We start from the raw sequence: 26,508 nt of genomic DNA, 5'->3' as shown, positions 1-26,508 counted from the left end.
ATCTTTGCTATTGTTTTCTTTGTTTCTATTTCATTTATTTCTGCTCTGATATTTATGATTTCTTTTCTTCTGCTAACTTTGGGTTCTGTTTGTTCTTCTTTCTCTAGTTTCTTTAGGTGTAAGGTTAGATTGTTTACTTGAGATTTTTCTTGTTTCTTTAGGTAGGCTTGTATAGCTATAAACTTCCCTCTTAGAACTGCTTTTGCTGCATCCCATAGGTTTTGGGTCGTCGTGTTTTCATTGTCATTTGTCTCTAGGTATTTTTTGATTTCCTCTTTGATTTCTTCAGTGATCTCTTGGTTATTTAGTAACGTATTGTTTAGCCTCCATGTGTTTGTGCTTTTTACGTTTTTTTCCCTGTAATTCATTTCTAATCTCATAGCGTTGTGGTCAGAAAAGATGCTTAATATGATTTCAATTTTCTTAAATTTACTGAGGCTTGATTTGTGACCCAAGATATGATCTATCCTGGAGAACATTCTGTGCGCACTTGAGAAGAACGTGTAATCTGCTGTTTTTGGATGGAATGTCCTATAAATATCAATTAAATCTATCTGGTCTATTGTGTCATTTAAAGCTTCTGTTTCCTTATTTATTTTCATTTGGATGATCTGTCCATTGGTGTAAGTGAGGTGTTAAAGTCCCCCACTATTATTGTGTTACTGTCAATTTCCTCTTTTATAGCTGTTAGCAGTTGCCTTATGTATTGAGGTGCTCCTATGTTGGGTGCATATATATTTATAATTGTTATATCTTCTTCTTGGATTGATCCCTTGGTCATTATGTAGTGTCCTTCCTTGTCTCTTGTAACATTCTTTATTTTAAAGTCTATTTTATCTGATACGAGCATAGCTACTCCAGCTTTCTTTTGATTTCCATTTGCATGGAATATCTTTTTCCATCCCCTCAGTTTCAGTCTGTATGTGTCCCTAGGTCTGAAGTGGGTCTCTTGTAGACAGCATATATATGGGTCTTGTTTTTGTATCCATTCAGCAAGCCTGTGTCTTTTGGTTGGAGCATTTGATCCATTCACGTTTAAGGTAATTTTCGATATGTATGTTCCTATTACCATTTTCTTAATAGTTTTGGGTTTGTTTTTGTAGGTCCTTTTCTTCTCTTGTGTTTCCCACTTAGAGAAGTTCCTTTAGCATTTGTTGTAGAGCTGGTTTGGTGGTGCTGAATTCTCTTAGCTTTTGCTTGTCTGTAAAGCTTTTGATTTCTCCATCAAATCTGAATGAGATCCTTGCCGGGTAGAGTAATCTTGGTTGTAGGTTCTTCCCTTTCATCACTTTAAGTATATCATGCCACTCCCTTCTGGCTTGTAGAGTTTCTGCTGAGAAATCAGCTGTTAACCTTATGGGAGTTCCCTTGTATGTTATTTGTCATTTTTCCCTTGCTGCTTTCAATAATTTTTCTTTGTCTTTAATTTTTGCCACTTTGATTACTATGTGTCTCGGCGAGTTTCTCCTTGGGTTTATCCTGTATGGGACTCTCTGCACTTCCTGGACTTGGGGGGCTATTTCCTATCCCATGTTAGGGAAGTTTTCGACTATAATCTCTTCAAATATTTTCTCTGGTCCTTTCTCTCTCTCTTCTCCTTCTGGGACCCCTATAATGCAAATGTTGTTGTGTTTAATGTTGTCCCAGAGATCTCTTAGGCTGTCTTCATTTCTTTCATTCTTTTTTCTTTAGTCTGTTCCGCAGCAGTGAATTCCACCATTCTGTCTTCCAAGTCACTTATCCGTTCTTCTGCCTCAGTTATTCTGCTATTGATTCCTTCTAGTGTAGTTTTCATTTCAGTTACTGTATTGTTCATCTCTGTTTGTTTGTTCTTTAATTCTTCTAGGTCTTTGTTAATCATTTCTTGCATCTTCTCAATCTTTGCCTCCATTCTTATTCCGAGGTCCTGGATCATCTTCACTATCATTATTCTGAATTCTTTTTCTGGAAGGTTGCCTATCTCCACTTCATTTAGTTGTTTTTCTGGGTTTTTTCTTGTTCCTTCATCTGGTATATAGCCCTCTGCCTTTTCATCTTGTCTATCTTTCTGTAAATGTGGTTTTTTTTCCACAGGCTGCAGGATTGTAGTTTTTCTTGCTTCTGCTGTCTGCCCTCTGGTGGTTGAGGCTATCTAAGAGGCTTGATGGGAGGCTCTGGTGGTTGGTAGAGCTGACTGTTGCTGTGGCGGTCAGAGCTCCATAAAACTTTAATCCACTTGACTGTTGATGGGTGGGGCTGTGTTCCCTCCCTGTTGGTTGTTTTGCCTGAGGCAACCCAACACTGGAGCCTACCTGGGCTCTTTGGTGGAGCTAATGGCAGACTCTGGGAGGGCTCACACCAAGGAGTACTTCCCAGAACCTCCGCTGCCAGTGTCCTTGTCCCTACGGTGAAACAGAGCCAGCCCCCGCCTCTGCAGGAGACCCTCCAACACTAGCAGGTAGGTCTGGTTCAGTCTCCCCTAGGGTCACTGCTCCTTCCCCCAGGTCCTGATGCGCACACTATTCCGTGTGCACCCTCCAAGAGTGGGGTCTCTGTTTCCCCCAGTCCTGTCAAAGTCCTGCAATCAATTCTCACTAGGCTTCAAAGTCTGATTCTCTATGAATTCCTCCTCCCATTGCCGGACCCCCAGGTTGGGAAGCCTGACGTGGGGCTCAGAACCTTCACTCCACTGGGTGGACTTCTGTGGTATAAGTGTTCTCCAGTCTGTGAGTCACCCACCCAGCAGTTATGGGATTTGATTTTACTCTGATTGCACCCCTCCTACCATCTCACTGTGGCTTCTCCTCTGTCCTTGGATGTGGGGTATCCTCCTTGGTGAAGTCCAGTGTCTTCCTGTCGATGATTGTCCAGCAGCCAGTTGTGATTCTGGTGCTCTCGCAAGAGGGAGTGAGAGCACGTCCTTCTACTCCGCCATCTTGGTTAATCCCCCCACAAAACATTATTAATTTTACTAAAATAATTTTTTTCTGTTGAGGAATCAGTACCTTTATATTTAAACAAATATGGATATTGACTGAAGTAAGAATGCTCAATTGTATTCTGCTATTAATGGCCCTTAATGGAAAATTTTAAAATGCTCTGGCCCACTTGATCTATTAAGCTATTTTTACTATGCCAGTTTTTCATTCCACTTATTTTCAATGTTTTAAAAAATTTTAAAAATTTTACTTTAAGTATTTTAAGACTGATATTTAGCATAATCTTAGGATCTTAGAATACTTTTCATTTTGATGATCCCCTTTAGTCATTCATTTTATGTATTTTCATAAATAGCCATTATTATTTTTGTCATTGTTTATATTGTTATTTGTTTACAGACAATGCTTTTGCAAGATCTTCTTGCTTTCCAATGCCTTTGACTTAACTTCCCTGCCTTCCTTTTACTTGTATGTACTTCTTTTAGATATACCTCTGATCCTTGAACAATGCAACGGTTGGGTTGCCGAGCCTCCATGCAGTTGAAAATCCAAATATATACTTATAATAGGCCCTCCACATATAGGGTGACTACATATATAGGTTCCTCCATATCTACAGTTTTGAATCCACAGGTTCAACCAACTGCAGACGGTGTAGTACTGTAGTTTTTACTATTGAAATAATCCACGTATAAATGGACCCACACAGTCCAACCTGTGTTATTCAGGAGTCAGCTGTATATCCTTTCATGATGCTTCCAGTAAGAACTTGTAAAAGGTAAGCTCCTCCTGCCTCTCTCAAAATGTCTATTTCTCTTTTGGTCTTAAGCAAGTTTACATAGGTATACTCTGCTAAGTTCAATATTTTGAAGATAAGGCTCCAGCCTTTATTGTTGTTGATAAAAATTTCTGCTTTCAATCTAATTGTACTTCACATGCAGTCACCGTCTTGTTTTTATTCTTTGGAAATTTTAAACAAATGTTTGGATTTGAATTTATTTTTATTTATCCAGTACATGTTCCCTTGTATTTTGTTAATTTGAAGAATTTGTTGTGGAAATTTTCAGGCATAATTTTATAAAATATTCTTCCATTCTTTTTTCTCTTACCTCTATTGAGATATTATTAAAATATAACATATGTGAGTTTAAGAGGCACAGTGTGATGATTTGATACATGTGTATATTGCAAAATGAGTATCAGTATGAGATTAGTTAACACCTACATCCCCTTACATTATTACCATTTTTTTGTGTGGTGATAACATTTAAGATCTACTGTCTTAACTTTCAAGTGTATAATACTCAATTGTTAACTATAGTCACCATCTTATATTAGATCTCCAGAACTTATTCATCTTATAGCTGGAAGTTTGTACCCTTTGACCAACATTCCCCCACCCCTCAACTCCTGGCAACCACCATTCTGCTTTCTTTCTATGAGTTCAGCTTTTTTAGATTCCATATATAAGTGAGAACATACAGCATTTGTGTTTCTCTTCTCTGACTTATTTCACTTGGCTTATGCCCTCAAGGTCCAACTGTGTTGTCACAAAAGGCAGGATTTCCTTCCTTCTTATGGCTAAACAATATTCCATTGTATATGTATACCATATTTTCTTTGTTTATTCATCCATCAGTGAATACTTATGTTGTTTCTGTGTCTTGTCTATTGTAAATAACACTGCAATGGACATGAGGGTGCAAATATCTCTTTAAGATAGTGATTTTGTTTCCTTTGGATAAATACCCAGAAGTGGAATTGCTGAATGATATGGTAGTTCTATTTTTACTGTTTTGAGGGATCTCCATTCTGTTTTCTGTAGTGGCTGCTTCAATTTACATACCCACAAACAATGCACAAAGGTTCCCTTTTCTCCACATCTTCAGGAACACTTGTTTCTTATTTTTTTTGATGAAAGCCATTTTAACAGGTGTGAGATATCTCATTGTGGTTTTGATTTACATTTCCTTGATGATTAGTGATGGGCATCTTTTCATGTACTTGTTGGCCACTTGTATATCTTCTTTGAAAAAAAACTCTATTCAAATCCTCTTCTCATTTTTTAATTGGATTTTTTTTAAACTATGGAGTTGTATGAGCTATTGATTTGTATTAATCCTTTATCCCACAGATGGTTTGCAAATATTTTCTCCTGTTTCCTAGATTTCCTTCTCTTTTTATTGATGATTTCTTTTGCTGTGCTAAAACGTTTTAATTTGATGTAGTCCCACTTGTTTATTTTTGCATTTGTTGCTTACACTTTTGGTGTCATATCCAAAAAGTCATTGCCAAGACTAATGTCAAAGAGCTTTTTCTCTGTTTTCTTCTAATGGGTTTATAGTTTGGGGTGTTACATTTAATTCATTAATCCATTTTGCATTAATTTTGTGAGTGTTATAAAATATGAGTTGAATTTTATCCTTTTGCCTGTGAATATCCAGTTTTCTTAACACCATTTATTGAAGAGACTAGGCTTTCCCCATTGAGTATTCTTGTCTCCCTTATCAAATATTCATTCACTGTATATGCTTGGGTTTATTTCTGGACTCTTGATTCTGTTCGGTTGGTCTATGTGTCTATTTTTATGCCAGTACCAGACTGTTTTGATTACTTTTGGTGTCTATCCAAAAAAATCATAGACATTTTAGGATTGTTTGGCCCTTCTGTAAAAAATGCCATTGGAATCTTGATAGGGATTGTATTGAATCTATAAATGGCTTTGAGTATGGACCTTTTAACAACATTAATTATTCCAATTCATAAAACATGGGATATCTTTCCACTTGCATGTGACTTCTTTAATTTCTTTGATCAAGCTCTTGTAATTTTCAGCATACAGATTTTTTTCCTCTGTTTTGTGCTGATCCTATTGATAGTGTTGGTCTTGGCTAGAAATACCAGGGTTGGGTGCTTACCTGGGCCTGAGGCAAGCTCCCTGTAGACTTTTCCCCTTTTGGAACCAATGTTGTGGCTGGACCAGCCCTTGTGGTTCTTATTATGACTGCAAGATGCCCTCAGCAGTTAACATCAAGACACTGTGAAACAACAGGGTTTATTACTCACAGGTCTTGGAGAGTACGTGGCACACCTGAGGCCACACAGTGAGGCCTCAGGCGGAATGAGGGCAGGTGGGGAGAGAGAGAACACACACACTCAGGCCTGGGAGCTCTGCTTTTATTGGGGTCAATAGTGGGGGCCTATGGTTTCGTGGGTTCATTCTTTATTGGTGAATTTAAAGCATAAGATCAGGAATTAAAGTTCAAGAAGAGAAAAACAAACAGCCAACAGTCAGTTATCTAAGTGAATCAAAGATCTCTAAAACAAGCAAACTTTGGTGCAGTAGGGGTGAGGTGGATGTGGTGCGAATCCTGGCTCTTACCTAGTCATGTGGCTGGCAGTGTGTTTAGTCAAGAGAGCTGTCTTTGAATTGGATTCCTTAGCAATCAGAGCTTAAGTTAGGCACTTGCATTATGATAAAAAACAAAAAATAAACAAAAAACTGTCAGACACTTACACTACAACCTCCTTGGTTAAATTTATTCCTAAGTATTTTATTATTTGTGATTCTTTTGAAATGGGGTTATTTTATTTATTTCTTTTTCAGGTAGTTTGTTGTTAGTGCATAGAAGCACAGCTGATTTTTTTATGTTGATGTTTGTGTCCTGCAACTTTTTGTAAATTCACTTTTTAGTGTCAACAGTGTTTTGGTGGCATCTTTCGGGCTTTCTATGTATAAGATCATATCACCTGCAAACAGAGACACTTGTACTTCCTCTTCTCCAATTTGGACACCTCTTATTTATTTATTTATTTTCTTACATAATTGCTCTGGCTAGAACTTCCAGTACCGTGTTGAACAGGAGTGGTAAAATGAGCACCCTTGTCTTGTTCCTGATCTTAGTAGGAAAGCTTTTAACATTTAACCATTGAGTGTGATGCTATATATGACCTTTATTATGTTGAGGTCTGTTTCCTCTATACCCACTTTGTTGAGAGTTTTTGTCATAAAAGTTTATTGCTTTTGCTGCATCCCATAAGTTTTGGTATTTTGTATTTTCATTTGTTTCAAGGTAATTTTTTATTTCCCTTCTGATTTCTTCTTTGACCCATTGGTTGTTCGGGAGTGGTTGTTTAATTTCCACACATTTATTATTTTTTCAGTTTTCCTCCTGTTACTGATCTCTAGTTTCATACCGTTGTGGTTAGGAAAGATACTTGATATGATTTCAATCTTGTATTTGCTAAGGCGTGTTTTGTGTCCTAACATATAATCTGTCCTGGAGAAAGCTACATGTGCACTTGAGAAGAATATGTATTCTGCTGCTGTTGGGTGAAATATTTTATACATGTCTGTCAGGTCCATTTGGTCTAAGCTATAGTTCAAGTCCAACGTTTCTTTACTGATTTTCTGTCTGGATGATCTTCCAATAGTTTAAGTAGGGTATTGAAGTCCCCTACTGTTATTGTCTATTTCTCCCATTCTGTAGTGTTTGCTAAATGTATTTAGGTGCTCTGATACTGGGTGCGTATATAATTGTTATATTCTCTTGATGAATTGATCCCTTTATCATTATGTATCTGTCTCTTGTTAAAGTTTTTGACTTAAAATCTACTTTGTCTGATATAAGTATAGCAACCTTCTCTCTTTTGGGTTCCATTTGCTTGGAATATTATTTTCCATCCCTTCATTTGGAGCCTATGTGTGTCCTTAAAGCTAAAATGAGTCGCTTGTAGGCATAAAGTTGGGTCTTATTTTTTAATCCGTTCAGCCATTTATCTCTTTTGATTGGAGAAGTTACTGCATTTACATTCAAAGTAATTTTGATAGGCATGGATTTACTATTGCTATTTGTTTAACTGTTTTGTAGCTGTTTTGTAATTTCTTTGTTCCTTCTTTTTTCTGTTACTCTCTTCCTTTGTGATTTTATGATTTTTTTTATAGTGGTATGTCAATTCTTTTCTTAGTATTTTTTATATATCTACAATAGGTGTTTGCTTTGTGGTCGCCATTAGGCTTACAGAAAACGTATTATATTTACAACAATCTATTTTAAGTTGATAATAACTCCAAACACATACTAATGTTCTACAATTTTCTATCTCCTCATATATTTTGGTTTTGATATCACTTTTCATCTATATATACTGCATATCCATTTACAAATTATTGTTTTATAGTTATTTTTAATACTTTTGTCTGTAACCTTCATACTAGACTTGTGATTTACTCACCTTCGTTACCCACCTTCTCTTTGATTTTATTCAGTTTTATTATGTGTCTTGGAGTTAGATTGTTTTGAGTTGAAATTTTGGGGTGACTTATTACCTTCATGAACTTGGATATTGAAAATATTGAAATCTGTCCCCAGATTTGGGAAGTCTTATTATTTCTTTACTTTTTTTTTAGTTTGATTTAATTTCTATATTTAAAAAAATTTTTTTAACATTTTTATTGGAGTACAATTGCTTTACAGTGGTGTGTTAGTTTCTGCTGTATAACAAAGTGAATCAGCTATACATATACATATATCCCCATATCTCCTCCCTCTTGCATCTCCCTCCCACCCTCCCTATCCCACCCCTCTAGGTGGTCACAAAGCACCGAGCTGATCTCCCTGTGCTATGCAGCTGCTTCCCACTAGCTATCTATTTTACATTTGGTAGTGTATATATGTCCATGCCACTCTCTCACTTCGTCCCAGCTTACCCTACTCCCTCCCTGTGTCCTCAAGTCCATTCTCTATGTCAGCGTCTATATTCCTGTCCTGCCCCTAGGTTCTTCAGAACCTTTTTTTTTTTTTTTTTTTTTAGATTCCATATATATGTGTTAGCATATGGTATTTGTTTTTCTTTCTGACTTACTTCACTCTGTATGACAGACTCTAGGTCCATCCACCTCACTACAAATAACTCAATTTCATTTCCTTTTATGGCTGAGTACTTATCCCATTGTATATATGTGCCACATCTTCTTTATCCATTCATCTGTCGATAGACACTTAGGTTGCTTCCATGTCCTGGCTATTGTAAATAGAGCTGCAGTGAACATTGTGTTACATGACTCTTTTTGAATTATGGTTTTCTCAGGGTACATGCCCAGTAGTGCGATTGCTGGGTCATATGGTAGTTCTATTTTTAGTTTTTTAAGGAACCTCCATACTGTTCTCCATAGTGGCTGTATCAATTTACATTCCCATCAACAGTGCAAGAGGGTTCCCTTTTCTCCACACCCTCTCCAGCATTTATTGTTAGTAGATTTTTTGATGATGGCCATTCTGACTGGTGTGAGGTGATACCTCATTGTAGTTTTGATTTGCATTTCTCTAATGATTAGTGATGTTGAGCATCCTTTCATGTGTTTGTTGGCAATCTGTATATCTTCTTCGGAGAAATGTCTGTTTAGGTCTTCTGCCCATTTTTGGATTGGGTTGTTTGTTTTTTTTGATATTGAGCTGCATGAGCTGCTTGTATATTTTGGAGATTAATCCTTTGTCAGTTGCTTCATTTGCAAATATTTTCTCCCATTCTGAGGGGTGTCTTTTTGTCTTGTTTATGGTTTCCTTTGCTGTGCAAAAGCTTTGAAGTTTCATTAGGTTCCATTTGTTTATTTTTGTTTTTATTTCCATTTCTCTAAGAGGTGGGTCAAAAAGGACCTTGCTGTGATTTATGTCGTGGAGTGTTCTGCCTTTGTTTTTGCTAAGAGATTTATAGTGTCTGGCCTTACATTTAGGTCTTTAATCCATTTTGAGTTTATTTTTGTGTATGGTGTCAGGGAGTGTTCTTATTTCATTCTTTTACATGTAGCTGTCCAGTTTTCCCAGCACCATTTATTAAAGAGGCTGTCTTTTCTCCATTGTATATTCTTGCCTCTTTTATCAAAGATAAGGTGACCATATGTGCGTGGGATTATCTCTGGGCTTTCCTGTTTCATTGATCTATATTTCTATTTTTGTGCCAGTGCCATACTGTCTTGATTACTGTAGCTTTGTAGTATAGTCTGAAGTCAGGGAGCCTGATTCCTCCAGCTCCGTTTTTCTTTCTCAAGATTGCTTGGCTATTCGAGTTCTTTTGTATTTCCATACAAATTTTGAAATTTTTTGTTCTAGTTCTGTGAAAAATGCCATTGGTAGTTTGATAGGTATTGCATTGAATCTGTAGATGGCTTTGGGTAGTATAGTCATTTTCACAATGTTGATTCTTCCAATCCAGGAACATGGTATATCTCTCCATCTGTTTGTATCATCTTTAATTTCCTTCATCAGTGTCTCACAGTTTTCTGCATACAGGTCTTTTGTCTCCTTAGGTAGGTTTATTCCTAGGTATTTTATTCTTTTTGTTGCAGTGGTAAATGGGAGTATTTCCTCAATTTCTTTTTCAGATTTTTCATCATTAGTGTATAGGAATGCAAGAGATTTCTGTGCATTAATTTTGTATCCTGCTACTTTACCAAATTCATTGATTAGCTCTATTAGTTTTCTGGTCGTGTCTTTAGCATTTTCTATGTATAGTATCATGTCATCTGCAAACAGTGACAGCTTTACTTCTTCTTTTCTGATTTGGATTCCTTTTATTTCTTTTTCTTTTCTGATTGCTTTGGCTAAAACTTCCAAAACTATGTTGAATAATAGTGGTGAGAGTGGGCAACATTGTATTCTTCCTGATCTCAATTTTTCACCATTGAGAACGATGTTGGCTGTGGGTTTGTCATATATGGCCTTTATTATGTTGAGGTAGCTTCCCTCTGTGCCTACCTTCTGGAGGGTTTTTATCATGAATGGTGTTGAATTTTGTCAAAATCTTTTTCTGCATCTTTTGAGATGATCCTATGGTTTTTCTCCTTCAATTTGTTAAAATGGTGTATCACATTGATTGAATTGCGTATATTGAAGAATCCTTGCATTCCTGGGATAAACCCCACTTGATCATGGTGTATGATTCTTTTAATGTGCTGTTGGATTCTGTTTCCTAGTATTTTGTTGAGGATTTTGTGATACTGGCCTGTAGTTTTTTTGTGTGTGTGGCATCTTTGTCTGGTTGTGGTATCAGGGTGATGGTGGCTTCGTAGAATGAGTTTGGGAGTGTTCCTCCCTCTGCTATATTTTGTAAGAGTTTGAGAAGGATAGGTGTTAGCTCTTCTCTAAATGTTTGATAGAATTCGCCTGTGAAGCCATCTGGTCCTGGGCTTTTGTTTGTTGGAAGATTTTTTTTTTTTTTTTAAATTTATTTATTTAGTTAGTTAGTTATTTTTGGCTGTGTTGGGCCTTAGTTTCTGTGCAAGGGCTTTCTCTAGTTGCGGCGAGCGGGGGCCACTCTTCATCGCAGTGCACGGGCCTCTCACTGTCACGGCCTCTCCCATTGCGGAGCACAGGCTCCAGACGCGCAGGCTCAGTAGTTGTGGCTCACGGGCCTGGCCGCTCCGCGGCATGTGGGATCTTCCCGGACCGGGGCACGAACCCGTGTCCCCTGCATTGGCAGGCGGATTCCTAACCACTGCGCCACCAGGGAAGCCCCTGTTGGAAGATTTTTAATCACAGTTTCAATTTCAGTGCTTGTGATTGGTCTGTTTATATTTTCTATTTCTTCCTGTTTCAGTCTTGGAAGATTGTGCTTTTCTAAGAATTTGTCCTGTATGGGACTCTCTGCCCTTCCTGGACTTGATTGACTATTTCCTTACTCATATTAGGAAGTTTTCAACTATAATCTCTTCAAATATTTTCTCAGTCACTTTTTTTTTCTCTTCTTCTGGGACCCCTATAATTCGAATGTTGGTGCATTTAATGTTGTTCCAGAGGTCTCTGAGATTGTCCTCAATTCTTTTCATTCTTTTTTCTTTACTCTGCTCTGTGGTAGTTGTTTCCACTCTTTTATCTTCCAGGTCACTTATTCGTTCTTTTGCCTCAGTTATTCTGCTATTCATTTCTTCTAGAGAATTTTTAATTTAATTTATTGTGTTGTTCATCATTGTTTGTTTGCTCTTTAGTTCTTCTAGGTCCTTGTTAAACATTTTTGCATTTTCTCCATTCTATTTCCAGGATTTTGGATCATCTTTACTATCATTACTATGAATTCTTTTTCAGGTAGACTGACTATTTCCTCTTCATTTGTTTGGTCTGGTGGGTTTTTACCTGGCTCCTTCATCTGCTCTGTCTTCATTTCTCTGTCTTCTCATTTTGCTTAATTTACTGTGTTTGGTGTCTCTGTTTCGCAGGCTGCAGGTTCATAGTTCCCATTGTTTTTGGTGTCTGCCCCCAGTGGGTAGGGTTAGTTCAGTGGGTTGTGTAGGCTTCCTGGTGGAGTCGTCTGGTGCCTGTGTTCTGGTGGATGAGGCTGGATCTTGTCTTTCTGGTGGGCAGGACCATGTCCGGTGGTGTGTTTTGAGGTGTCTGTGAACTTATTATGATTTTAGGCAGCCTCTCTGCTAATGGTTGAGGTTGTGTTCCTGTCTTGCTAGTTGTGTGGCATAGGGCGTCCAGCACTGTAGCTTGCTGGTCGTTGAGTGGAGCTGGGTCTTAGCATTGAGACGGAGATCTCTGGGAGAGCTCTCACTGATTGATATTACGAGGGGCCAGGAGGTCTCTGGTGCACCAATGTCCTGAACTCGTCTCTCCCACCTCAGAGGCTCAGGCCTGATACCCAGCCAGAGTACCAAGACCCTGTCAGCCACACAGCTCAGAAGACAAGGGAGAAAAGGAAGGAAGGGGCAGTGGGAGGGAAGGAGGGAGGGAGGAAAAAAATAAAGTTATTAAAATAGAAAAAAATTATTAAAAATATAAAAAGTAAAAAGTGGAAAAAAAAAAGAGAGAAAGAAAGAAGAGAGCAACCAAACCAAAAAAGAAATCCACCAGTGATAACAAGCGCTAAAAACTATACTGGAAAGAAAAAAAAAGGACAGTCAGAACCCTAGGACCACTGGCAAAAGCAAAGCTATACAAACAAAATCACACAAAGTAGCATACACATACACACTCACAAAAAGAGAAAAAGGAAAAAAATATATATATAAAAAATTAAAAAAGGAAGAGAGCAACCAAATCAATAAACAAATCTACCAATGATAATAAACTCTAAATACTAAACTAAAATAAACATAAAACCAGAAACAAATTAGATGCAGAAAGCAAACCCCAAGTCTACAGTTGCTTCCATCCTCTACTGCCTCAATTTTGGGATGGTTCGTTGTCTATTCAGGTATTCCACAGATGCAGGGTACATCAAGTTGATTGTGGAGATTTAATCCGCTGCTCCTGAGGCTGCTGGGAGATATTTCCCTTTCTCTTCTTTGTTCCCACAGCTCCTGTGGTTCAGCTTTGGATTTGGTCCTGCCTCTGCGTGTAGGTCACCTGAGGGCCTCTTTTGGGAAGTCTGAGGTCTTCTGCCAGCGTTCAGTAGGTGTTCTGTAGGAGTTGTTCCACATGTAGATGTATTTTTGATGTATTTGTGGGGAGGAAGGTGATCTCCATGTCTTACTCCTCTGCCATCTTGAAGGCCATTATTTCTTTAAGTAATCTTTCTGCTCCTTTCTTGTTCAGTTCTGCTTCTGAGACTCCAGTAATGCTTAGATTGTTTCTTTTAATGATAGCCCATAATTCACTCTTTTTCATTCTTTTATCTTTTTCTCCTCTGACTGTGTGATTTCAAATGATCTGTATTTTAGTTTTTGTCAGACAACTTGTAGATCTTTATTTCTTTAGGATTCGTCACTGAAGCTTTATTAGTTTCCTTTGGCAATGTCCTATTTCCTTCATTATTAATGATCCTTGTGGCCTTGCATTTATGTCTGTGCATTTGAGAGGCACCTCTTCTAGTCTTTATAGACTGGTTTCAGCAGGCATAGCCCTCCAGAGTCAGTCTGTCCAGAGATTCTGGGTGGGCCATCTGATGGTGTCCATGGGTGGACTTGCTGCTGGAGTCCTTGGGCAGGCACAGCTGGTGCCTGGGTCAGTAGATGGGCAAGCTTAATGTTTGGGTACATGGGCACCAGCCCAGTGCCTGGATCTGCAGTTGTAGACCTAGATATCGACTCCACAGGAGCAAACCAGTACTGGGATTAGCTGGCAGCCAGGTTTGGTGGGACCAATCTGGAAGCTGGGGTTATTGAGGTCATCTTCATAGTAGGATGAGCCTGGAGCCTGGGGCTACAAGAGTCAGCCTATAACCTGAGGTCTCGGGTACTAGCCTGGGCCTAGCCTAGTGCCATGAGCCTGGGTCAGTGGGAGCTGGTCTAGAGTCTAGGTCTGTGGGTATTGGTCTGGCACTGGTGTGGGTCAAAAGTCTGGGTTCACAGGAGTTGGCCTGGCATACGGCCTAGCTGGGAGCCTGTATTCACAGGTGCCCACCTGGAGCTTCGTGCCACGAAAGTTGCCCAGGGCCATGGGATCCAGCTGGCACTGGGGTGAGCCGGAGCTTAGGTTCACAGAAGCCCATCAAAAGCCTGGGGCCATAGGAGGCACCTTGGGCCATCGGAGCCAGTTGGCACTGGGGTGGTCTGGGAGCCTGGAATTGTTGGATTCCACTGGCCTCCTGGTGTCATGGGAGCCACCTGGGGCCTCAGGAGCTGCCCAGGTCCTTAGGAGCTGGCAGGAGTGAGGGTGAGCTGGGAGCCTATGTGGAGCCTGGTGCCATATAGGCTGCCTGGGGCTGCAGGAGCCACTGAGGCCACTGGAGTTGGCAGGTGCCAGGGTACATCAGGGGCCTGGGTTTGTGGGAGCATGCAGGGACCACCTAAGGCCCAGGGATCAGCCTGGAATTTGGTAGGCCTCCTCTGGGGTTCATGGTAAAGTCAAGCTCTCACTTCACTCTCCTTCTTCTCACACAGGGAGTGTCTGTCTGCACACCAGGCTGCCCAGGCTTGGGGAAAGGATGATGGAGGTAGTGTGAATGTATGCTTCTTACCCTTCTCAATCCATCTTTTCTCATTTTTGTGCTTCACCCACATGCTGTAATCCCTCACCTTGAATCCTTCACTTTTATGAAGGTATTTTTGAATGCAGATAGTTAATCAAATTGATGTTTTTGTTGGGGTAGAGCTAGAAATTCCTATGCTGCCATAGGAATTTCTCTTGACACCTTTTTTCTAGCATTATTATTAATTCAATAAACATGTAAATATTTATTGAGAGGTACTGTGTTCCGAGTACTTGTCTAGGTATTATGGAACTAGCAGCCTTGGATTTATGTCAAACATTATTATATCCTCCTTATCTCATAACTTATCTCTCATATCATCTGACAGATTGTCTCTCTAGCTTTCTGTGCTATAGTCTGTATTATTTTGCAACATCCTTTTTATCCTATTCATTAATTCTCTTCACCTCTGTCTGCTTTTTTATAGAAAAATTCTTAATTTCAAACTAAAATTTTTATTTGTAGAAGTGTGATTTGATCTTTTTCTAACCTGCTTGTTATTTCCATCATCCTCTAGTTGCCTCAAGAAATATTATAGCTATTCATTTATGATATCTTTCAGATTTAACTCTATTACTCTACTTGTTAAGGCTAAAAATGTACGAGTCACCATTGATTCTTTTTTTTCACCCTACATCTAATTCTTGACTTCTCTTCGATATATATCCAGAATCTTTCCACTTTCTGCCACTTCCACTGGTACCAGTCGGGTACACGTCACTATCATTTGTGCCTGGATTATTGCAATAGCCTCCTAACTCTTTACTTCTAAACTTGTTCACTGCCCCCCATCCCACTGTATTCTGAGCCTCAGCCAGAGTGAATGTTTTAAACTCTAATTCAGATTATGTTACTTCTGAGTTTAAAATCCCTGTCTGTCCCAATCTTTCTCAAGGTGAAAATCAAAATCCTTTCCATGGCTAACTCAGTTCTATACCATCTGGCACCTATTTCTTCACTTAACTCCAATTCTTATGTATTTTTTTCCTTACTCAGCTGCAGCTACATTGGCCTCCTTACTGTTCCTCAAACATGCCAGGCATGTTCTTATCTCGGAGACTGGCCCTTGCTTTTCTTTCTGGATGCTCTTCCTCTGGATATCTGCATGTGTATTGATTATCTACTGCTGCCTAGCAAATTATCCCCAAACTTAGTGATTTGAAATTTTAAATATTAGCTCTCACAGATTCTTTGGGTCCAAAATTCAGGGGCATCTTGGCTGAGAAATTCTGTCTCACCTTCTCATGGGATGCAGTAAGATGTTGGCTGGGACTGCATACATCCCATGTATTTATGTATCTACTGGGCCTGGGAGACCCAATTCCAAAGAGGCTGCTCACATGTATGGCAAGTTGGTGTTGGCTGTTGGTGGGAAACATCATTTCTTCTCCACGATAGCCTCTTCACAGGCTGGTTGAATGTCCTCATGACATGACAGCTGGATATCCCTAGAGAGTGATCTAAGAAGTCAAGATGGAAGAAGTCACACACTGTCTATTCTACAGTATCAAGTCTTTCTAGCGTCACCTTCTCAGTGAGGACTTTGTTGACCTCATGCATTTTTAACTGCAACCTGTCATCCTTGCTCCCTATTCCCTTTCCCCATTTTTTATAGATTTTTGATTACACGTATCATCTTCCAATGTGGCAGAAGTTTAATTGCTCATTGTGTCTCTGGCTGTCTCTCCCCAGTGGAACATGAAGTCTGTGAAGAGAGGGACTTGGTTCTCCTTATTTCTGTATCCACAGTGCTGAGAAGACTGTCTGGCTCATAGTGAAAGTTAGTGTTGATCATTAGTTTCTGCCTTTTCAATCTGCTAATGTCTGCTTCACTGAGGTCTTTAATTCAGTGATTGTATTGTTCTTCTCTGTGTAGTTTCTTCTGGTTCATATTTTCCCTTTCATTGTCTACACTACTGCCTTGACTCCTATAAAGAGACAATGAGTAAACATACTTTTTAAATGTTTAGGATTTTGTCAGAAAACCTAACTCTTCTGACTGCTCTTCTGAGTTACTCTCTTTTGAACTTCCATGTAATTTTTGTATACCCAGTGATTTTTCTATACTAGCTTCTCCTTACAGAGAACTCTCTTGGATCATTCTGCTCTGGTGTGAAATGGGACCTGTCAGAGGTTGTGAGACTGAGTCTTTCAAGCTGAAATGAAGGGAGAAGAATAAAGTTCCCATATATCATTTGTCAGTTTAGAGCTCTATTTCCAGAGGTTTGTAGAGAGAGACCAATGGGATAGGCTTTGCAGCAGGGAGCCTCCCTCCATTCAGAGACCACCTTTTTGTGTTTATCATGGCAGCCATTATTTGGCAGGGGTATTTCCAAGGATACACCGTGAGCGAGTGCCAGGGGATCAGACATGTAAGGCGGCAGACACGAACTGAGCACTTACTGAGTTTCCGGTGGGATCACATATTGCTGTCTTACTGTCCTAATACCCCGTTTGTCCTTCTGCATGCTGCTGCTAGTGAGTTCTTTTGGGATCTCCTCACTTATTTCCCAAGCGAGGTGTTCATCTGCATACAGACAAGCAGTTGTCTGTGCAGATTCTCCTTATGTAGAGAATTTTCTTAAAGTTTCTGGTGTGTGACTGCTATTCTTCCATGTTTTCTAATACTGGTACAGGATTTTCTCTGTATATATTGTATGTTTAGATAGTCATTTTAATATGATTTAGAGAAAAAGATGTGTGTATCCCATTCATTATTTAATCAGGAAATCAGCATGATACACTTAACATGAGGTGCTTAGATTATCTCTGACCGTCCCATCCAAAGAAGGTCCTTTTTTTTAATTTTGGGGCATAACCATCTATATTTTTCCCTCAGAGCACTTAAACAATTTTAAGTTATTTGACCATTTCTTTACTTATTCTTTGTTCTCTTTTATGTTGAAAGCTCTGTGTGGTTAGAAATTCTGTTATGTTTGTAGTTGTATGTCCACTGCCTAACATAGTGCCTGAAAATCAATAGTTTTAGACGAGATACCAGGGATATGAGATGAGTGAGGTAAACAGCCTGTGTAGTCTGTCAGGCCACACACCTTCACAACTTTCAGCTTTGTGCCCATTTTGTGTTATTCATTTCTTAAAGGGGTTGGGAGAAATATGAAAATACAAGAAAATGCCTCTAACTTTAACTTTCAGGAACAGCTAAAGGAGTGAGTGTTATCACTGGCAAAATAATAAGATTTATGAACTAAATATATGCACCATTACAAAAATATAACAATAAACCTGATTGTATTTTCTGCAGCATTATTAAAGACACAGCAAGAAGAATTGGCATTTACTTGTACAGAAAAAACACAAACTGAAGTACAACTTCAGATAACTTCCTGGTAAGATCATTAATGACAGGAAAAATTGCCAAAGGGTATTACAGAATATTCTTTTTTACAGTATCCTCTAGAAAAGGAGAAATACCAGTTAGGTGTTTCAGATTCAGCCTTTGTAAAGGCAAGTCATCTCTGAAAATTTCTTTTAGATGTAAAAATAAACCAGAGTAAAATATTTCAGACATTTTTTTTGACACAAGCTAAATGTAAGCCTAGAATAATTTGCTAAAATGTCATGAGAGGAAAAAAAAATTAGAATAATAGCTGCCTTTAAGCTTAACTATAGTATTTTCTTATATCCGTGCTCAAAAAAATCGCCCACCCCTGTTAGCTAACAGAAAACATTAAATCAAAAGGATTTAGGATCATGGCTAATGTTCTTTATGAGCTGCACGGGCCTAGGTATTGCAGCCCATATTTTACATATGTAATTCTGCTTTGGGACTACTTTCAAACCAATGTACAATATGCTGAATTAATAATGCTTTTAAGTATAATATATATGAAGAGAGTTTGAGAAACTCTTGATGGAAAGTGATATATATTTATGAGGTGCCAGATGTTTGCCTTTAAAAGTAATTTTTTACTAACCCACACTATGGAGATTTGTATTGAAGTGGTCTCTTTATGGTAGTATATTATTTAAAATATGTTCTGTGATACCTAGGCACAATGGGGTGAATAAAAGAATAAGTATCTGTCTAAATTTTATGTATTTTAAAAAATTGGACCATTGGGGTACATTTTTTCAATGCGGGTGCAGTGGATTAGACAGAAACAATAAAAGTTATATATTTCATATACAACTGCAGGTGTTGAAAATGCACATATTATTTTAATATTTTCTTTTTATTATGGAGGTAATCATGATATCATATACTTGTATTTTTTTCAAGGTGTTCAGACACATCACATGAATTATTTTACATTTCATAACTTCTCTGGAGGGAAGCAGAGACAAGTATTATTGCCCCATTTTACAGATGAAGTGCGTTATTACTAAATGGCCACTCTCTAAATGTCTTCAGCATATTTTCAAGCAATTTGTCAGGGATTTTTCCTCTGGCCTTCTGCATTGTGGAGGAAACTGGGCTGTTTCTGTTGCTGTTGATTGCCAGGGTCACCACTCCTCTGGTGACTGTCCCTGCCACTGTGACTGGGACACTCAAGAATGTGTTCACTTCTTCCCAAATAAAAGGCAAAGTTCACATGGCAAATTGTTTTTTTTTCCTGTGATTCCATTTAAAAAAAATTTTTATTTTATATTGAAGTACAGTTAACAATGTTGTATTAGTTTCAGGTGTACAGCAAAGTGATTCAGTTATACATGTACCTATTCTTTTTCAAATTCTTTTCCCATTCAGGTTATTACAGAATATTGAGCAGAGTTCTCTGTGCTGTACAGTAGGTCTATTGCTGGTTATCTATTTTAAGTATAGTATGTCAACCCCAAACTCCCAATCTATCCCTCCCTCCCCACACACACTCCCCCACTAGTAACCATAAGTTCATTCTCTAAGTCTGTTTCTGTTTTGTAAATAGGCTCATCTATATCATTTTTTTTGATTGCACATGTAAGTGATATATGATATTTGTCTTTCTCTGACTTACGTCTCTCAGTATGATAATCTCCAGCTCCATCCATGTTGCTGCAAATGGCATTATTTCATTCTTTTTATGGCTGAGTGATATTCTATTGTATATATGTACCACCTCTTCTTTATCCATTCATCTGTTGATGGACACTGAGTTGCTTTCATGTCCTGGCTATTGTAAACAATGCTGTAATGGACATTGGGGTGCATGTATCCTTTCGAACTTTGGTTTTCCCTGGATACATGCCCAGGAGTGGAATTGCTGGATCACATGGTAGCTCTATTTTTAGTTTTTTTAAGGAATCTCCATACTGTTCTTCATAATGGCTCTACCAATTTATATTCCCACCAACAGTATAGGAGGGTTCCTTTTTCTCCACACCCTCTCCAGGATTTATTGTTTGTAGACTTTGTTTGGCCCTGCCTCATGGCTGGCAGGATCTCAGTTCCCTGACCAGGGATCTAACCCAGGCCACAGCAGTGAAAGTCCAGAATCCTAACCACTAGGTAATCAGGGAACTCCCATGTAGACTTTTCGATGATGGCCATTCTGACTGGTATGAGGTGATATCTCATTATAGTTTTGATTTGTATTTCTCTAATAATTAACAGTGTTGTACATCTTTTCATATACCTCTTGGCCATCAGTATGTCTTCTTTGGAGAAATGTCTACTTAGATCTCCTGCCCATTTTTTGATAGGGTTGTTTGTGTTTTTGATATTGAGCTGCATGAGCTGTTTGTAAATTTTGGAGGTTAATCCCTTATCGGTTGCATTGTTCGCAGATATTTTCTCCTTTATTGTGGGTTTTCTTTTCATTTTGTTTATGGTTTCCTTTTCTGTGCAAAAGCTTTTGAGTTTAATTAGGTCCCATTTGTTTATTTTTTATTTCGATTACTCCAGGAGACGGATTGCAAAAGATATTGCTGTGACTTACGTCAAAGACTTCTGCCTGTTTTTCTCTAAGAGTTTTGTAGTACCAGGTCTTACATTTAGTTCTTTAATCCATTTTGAGTTTATTTTTGTGTATGGTGTTAGAGAATGTTCTAATTTCATTCTTTTACATGTAGCTGTCCTGTTTTCCTAGCACCACTTATTGAAGAGACTGTCTTTTCTCCACTGTATATTCTTGCCTCCTTTGTCATAGATTAATTGACCATAGGTGTGTGGGTTTATTTCTAGGCTTTCTATCCTGTTCCATTGATCTATATTTCTGTTTTTGTGCCAGTACCATACTGTTTTGATTACTGTAACTTTGTAGTATAGTCTGAAGTCAGGGAGCCTGATGCCTCCAGCTCTGTTTTTCTTTCTCAAGATTGCTTTGGCTATTCGGGGTCTTCTGTGTCTCCATACAAATTTTTAAAATTTTTTGTTCTAGTTCTGTGAAAAATGCCATTGGTAATTTGATAGGGATTGCACTGAATCTGTACATTGCTTTGGGTAGTATAGTCATTTTGATGATACTGATTCTTCCAATCCAAGAACATGGTATATCTCTCCATCTGTTTGTGTCACCTTCAATTTCTTTCATCAGTGTCTTATAGTTTTTGGAGTACAGGTCTTTTGTTTCCCTAGGTAGGTTTATTCCTAGGTATTTTATTCTTTTTGATGCAATGGTCAATGAGATTATTTCTTTAATTTCTGTTTCTGATCTTTCATTGTTTGTTAGTGTATAGAAATGCAACAGATTTCTGTGTATTAATTTTATATCTTACAACTTTACCAAATTAATGGATGATCTCTAGTAGTTTTCTGGTAGCATCTTTAGGATTTTCTACGTATAGGATCATGTCATCTACAAACAGTGACAGTTTTACTACTTCTTTTCCAATTTGCATTCCTTTTATTTATTATTTAGTTTTCTTCTCATTGCCTTGGCTAGAGTTGTAGTTCTTCATGTGTCTGCTGTCTGCCCCCCTGGTGGATGAGGTTGGTCCGGGGGCTTGTGCAGGCTTTCTGGTGGGACGGATGGGTGCCTGCCCACTGGTGGGTGGAGCTGGGTGTTGTCACCCCGTTGGTTGTTTGGCCTGAGGCGTCCTTGCACTAGAGCCTACAGGCTATTTGTGGGGCCTGGTCTGGGTGGGAAAATGTCAGCCTCCAGGAGGGCTCACGCCAGTGAGTACTCCCCAGAACTACTGCTGTCAGTGTCTTTGTCCCTGCAGTGAGCCACAGCTGCACACCACCCGCCCCCCCCCCACAGGGGGTTTCCCCACAGGAATCCCTCCAATATTAGCAGGTAGGTCTGGCCCAGGATCTTATGATGTCACTGCTTTTTTCCCTGAGTCCCAGTAAGCACGAGCCCTTATGTGCACCCTCCAAGAGTAGAATTTCTCTTTCCCCAGTCCTGTGGAATTCCTGTGATCAAACCCCGGTGGCTTTCAAAGCCAAATTATCTGGAGGTTCCTCCTCCTGTTGCCAGACACCCAGGCTGGGGAGCCTGACATGTGGCTCAGAACTTTCACTCCTGTGGGAGAACTTCTGTGACATAATTGTTTTCCAGTTTGTGGGTCGCCCACCTGGCATGTATTGGATTTGATTTTATTGTGATTGCTCCCCTCCTACTGTTTCGTTGTGGCTTCTGCTTTGTCTTTGGATGTAGGATGTCTTTTTTGGTAGGTTCCAGAAATTTTTTTTTTTTTTTTTTTTTTGTCGATGGTTGTTCAGCAGTTCGTTAGTTGTGATTATGGTATTTTCGTAAGAAGAGGTGAGCTCACGTCCTTCTACTCCACCATCTTGTCTCCACCTAGCTGCTCCTCCACAGTGTGTCTTTCTGTAATTTGAGGAGATATTCACCAGTGGTTTAAGGTGGTGGAAAGATGCATTGGTCCTGGAGCTCTGGGCAGAGAGAGGGTCTCACAAACTCTTCCAACAAATGCCCCATCTTGCATGTCTCCTGGGGGAGGGGCCCACTGTGCACATTCTGCCCCACTTGCACTATATGCTGCAGTTGGCCCCAATCTGTTTATCTGGGACTTGGCGCTAACTTTACAACACTCTGCAGCTGGCCAATGGGCTCCACACTGTAAATTGTAATGAAAGTCTAGTAAACATTTGGGAAAGTAGGTGTATGTAAAAAAAAAAAAGTGAGTACTTTCAACAATTGCACAGGTCCAGACCCATCACAGAACCTCCTTATTGGCTTGCTTTCTGTCTTACTCCTGACCCGCTTCCAGAGGCCATGGCAATTCTTCCCTTCCTACATCTCAGAGTCAGATCTACTTGAGGCTCCAGGAAGACCAGAACAAATTTCTTTCCCTAATCTAAAATCCACTGCCATGGGTGCCAGAATTAACTTCTTCCCATTTATCTTAAAGGAAAGTCCACCCTCATCTATACAAGAGTATGTTGCATCTTAACACCAAATAACACCAAATTTATGCAATAGTCAAATTCATTGTCTGTTGTCTGGCTTATTTGTCTTGAATGACATCATGTATGTGACAGAAACAGCCTGGCCAGATGGGCCTGCACCCATGTCTATTTCTCGTTAGGGAGTTAGTATATAGTGGTGTTCAGTCTCACCTAAGGCTCCTGGTTTTTGTGACACACAATCCTTGCATGCAGGACAACAAACAACTCAGCAGGATCTAAAGTTCTAAGGCCATCAATACACTGGGACCCCGTTTGAGTCTCATATCAGTCATTGTATTCATTCACTCAATGACTGACTCATTAAACATTTATTTCAATGGTTTTTTATCCTTATATAAATTCATAGATTCATGGACTCTTAAGAGTTGGAAGGTACCTCAGAAGTCTTTTCATTTTAACTCCCATTAAACACTGGTATCCCTTTATCCCCATAATGGACAGATTTTTTTCCTTCATTTGAACACATAAAAAAATGGAAAACTCACCGTTTTTCAGGCAGTTCATTTCACTGTTGGGCAGCCTTGATGGCTGTCAGGAATTCTCCATTATACCTGAAAACCTGCCATTTCAGTCTTCTATACATTGGCTTATTTGGTGCTATCTCTTTACATATGTGAAGAGAAAAATAATGTGCCTTCCACCTCCCCTTCTTTTTTCCAGGCTAAAAACCTTACTTTATGGAAAGAGAAGAATCCGTTATTTCAGGCAGGGGGAGCAACACGACAAACATGCAGAGCAAGCACCTTGTGAAATGAGCTCACAGCACTGGCTACAGCATGAAATTCATGAGGAGTGGTAAGAGAAAATAGAAAAGTTGGAAATGAAGACTGGGGTCTGATTGATTGTGCGTAGTTGTGGGCAAGAGGTTCTTTGCTGTATTTATTAGGCAGGGTCGTGATATGATCAGAGAACTGCTTCTGCAAGAGTGATCAGGACATGACTAGATCATAAGTCCCAATTATATATGAATTTTTTGGTCAGTTCTTCCACATGTTAGCTTTTCCACATTCCAGTTCTTGTGTAATCCCCTTTCATTGAGTGTAGGCTAAACCTTGTAGCTAGATTCTAACCAACAGAAGACAGTATAAGTGCTGGGCTGTCACTTTGGTTACACAAGACTGTGACTTCCATCTTAATAGCAGACTCTCTCTATTGCCTTCTCAGCTTGCATGGTTTCATGAAGCAAGTTGACACCTTGGAAATGTCCACACGCAAGGAACTGAGAGTTCCCTCTGGTCAACTACCAGTGAGAAACTCAGGCCCTCAGTCCAACAGCTTGCAAAGAACAGAATCCTGCCACCAACCACCTGAACTTGGAAGTGGATATTTCCCTAGTTAAGCCTTGAGATGACTACATTTCGGTGCAGATCAAAACAATTTAGAAAACCTAGAAAAGTTACAAAACGATTTACTTAAAGGCATCAGAGAACTTCAGCAGCTACAAAGACTAAAAAGAGTAAGATTCCAACAAGGGGATACATTTATGGAGGAGAGCTAAGGACCTGAGCGTCCTTGCAGGCATTTGTTGGTTGTAGATTTGAGACAAAAGCAGAGATCCCTAAGTAAACCTGCATATAGTGTTGCTACTAGGGGGACAGAGTGGCCAGCAGAGATTTTGCAGGTCACACAGCACTGGGTTAACAGAATGGGAGGTTTCAGGGAGCTCAAATATGGCTGTTCTCCCCCTCAGTGTATGTCCTGAGCTCTAAACCTGCACAGAGCTGGAGGTAAAGAACTAAGACCAAAGATAAAATGCCTAATAAATCAAGGGACTATATTGGTTTTGAATTGGAAGACTAATTATTGTAACTACGTCAATTTTTCCTGAGCTTATCTAAGGATTCAACGCAATTCCAACCAGAATCCTTAAGGGTATTTTTTAGGAGAAATTGATAAACTGGTTAAAAAATAAATATGGAAATGCAAAAACAAAATTTGAAACAGAAGTATAAAATTGGAGAATGTACACTAACAGATACCAAAACTCAAGAACTATTATAAAGCTATAGTAATTAAGACAGTGTGTATTGGTATAGGAACAGATATATAGGCTAATGAAATGAAATCGAGAGTCCAGAAACATGCCACCTGTATATGGTCACCTGATTTATGACATAGATGACACTATAATGCCAGGGGGCGAAGATGATCTTTTCAATAAATTATCTTGTGTCAACTGTATATCCATAGGGGAAAAAACGAAATCTGGCACTTACCTCACACTTATATAAAAGCCAATTCCTGGTGGATTATAGTTATAAATATGAAAAGTATGGCAATAAAGTTTTAAAAGATAATATAGAGGGAAATCATCTTGACCTTGGGAAAGAGAAACACTTCTTATATTAGTTATAAAAGTGATAACCATAGAAAATAGACTGAGAAATCAGATTAAAATAAAAACTACTGCTTATCAGAAGGCACCGTTTGAAGAGTAAAAATGCAAGCTCCCCTGACCCCCACAAATGGGTGGTATGATTTTAAACACGTACAGCTAAGAAAGGGTTTGTATCCATACATTATAAAGGAATACTACAAATCGATAAGGAAAGGACAAATCCATAGATTTAGTGTCAGGACTCGGCCGTGAAGTCAAATAAGACTCAACCACATTAGCCGTCAGTAAGTTAACCCCCCTCTGAGATACCACTCTTCCCGTGGAAGAAGGGCTAAAGTTTAAGATAGCAAAATTGGGTGAGGATGTGGGACAGTGGGAACTCTCATACCCTGCTGTTGGGTGTGTAAATTGGTGCAACCACTTCAGAAAACATTTTGTCATGATACACCAACATTGGAAATATGAGGACTTTTTGATACAGAAACTCTAGTTGAAGGTTTGTACTAATTAGAAATACATAAATCTGAGTACTAAAGGAATTTTAACAATAATAACCATAAGAGCCCCAACTGAAACTACAGATTAATGAAAATGAATCTCCTGAATAGAATGTGGAGCCAAGGATGCCAGGCACAAAAGAATGTCATCTGTATTGTTGGATTCATAAGAGTTCAAAGGCAGAGAAATCAAAAACTATTGTGTTAAAAGCAGGAATATGGATCAACAAAAAAAAAATCCACAGAATGGGAGAAAATATTTGCAAATGAAGTGACCAACAAGGGATTAATCTCCAAAATATACAAACAGCTCATGCAGCTCAATATCAAAAAGAACAAAAAACCCAATAAAAAAATTGGCAGAAGATCTAAATAGACATTTCTCCAAAGAAGACATACAGATTGCCAAGAGGCACATGAAAAGATGCTCAACATCACTAATTATTAGAGAAATGCAAATCAAAACTACAATGAGGGTATTACCTCACGCTGGTTAGAATGGCCATCATCAAAAAACCTACAAACAATAAATGC

At 38.9% G+C, this 26,508-nt stretch overlaps 1 long non-coding RNA gene across 2 annotated transcripts in view; it reads left to right on the top strand.

The window, feature by feature from the left end:
* The window catches only part of LOC118905194, a 122,971-nt gene extending 96,719 nt beyond the window's left edge, over window positions 1-26,252 (top strand). Inside the window, exons 1-3 of one of the 2 annotated variants that reach the window (XR_005022181.1) lie at window positions 18,095-18,175; window positions 23,800-23,934; window positions 24,304-26,252. This is a non-coding gene — a long non-coding RNA (uncharacterized LOC118905194). Of the gene's footprint in view, window positions 1-18,094; window positions 18,176-23,799; window positions 23,935-24,303 lie in introns of those variants that run through there. The other variant, XR_005022180.1, reaches the window with a different exon arrangement.
* The last annotated feature ends 256 nt before the right edge of the window (window positions 26,253-26,508 follow it).

The sequence above is a fragment of the Balaenoptera musculus genome, chromosome 12, assembly GCF_009873245.2.
Source record: "Balaenoptera musculus isolate JJ_BM4_2016_0621 chromosome 12, mBalMus1.pri.v3, whole genome shotgun sequence".
NCBI lineage: Eukaryota > Metazoa > Chordata > Mammalia > Artiodactyla > Balaenopteridae > Balaenoptera > Balaenoptera musculus.
The sequence above is the reverse complement of the archived record's forward strand: the minus strand, read 5'-3'. Positions and strand labels throughout refer to the sequence as shown.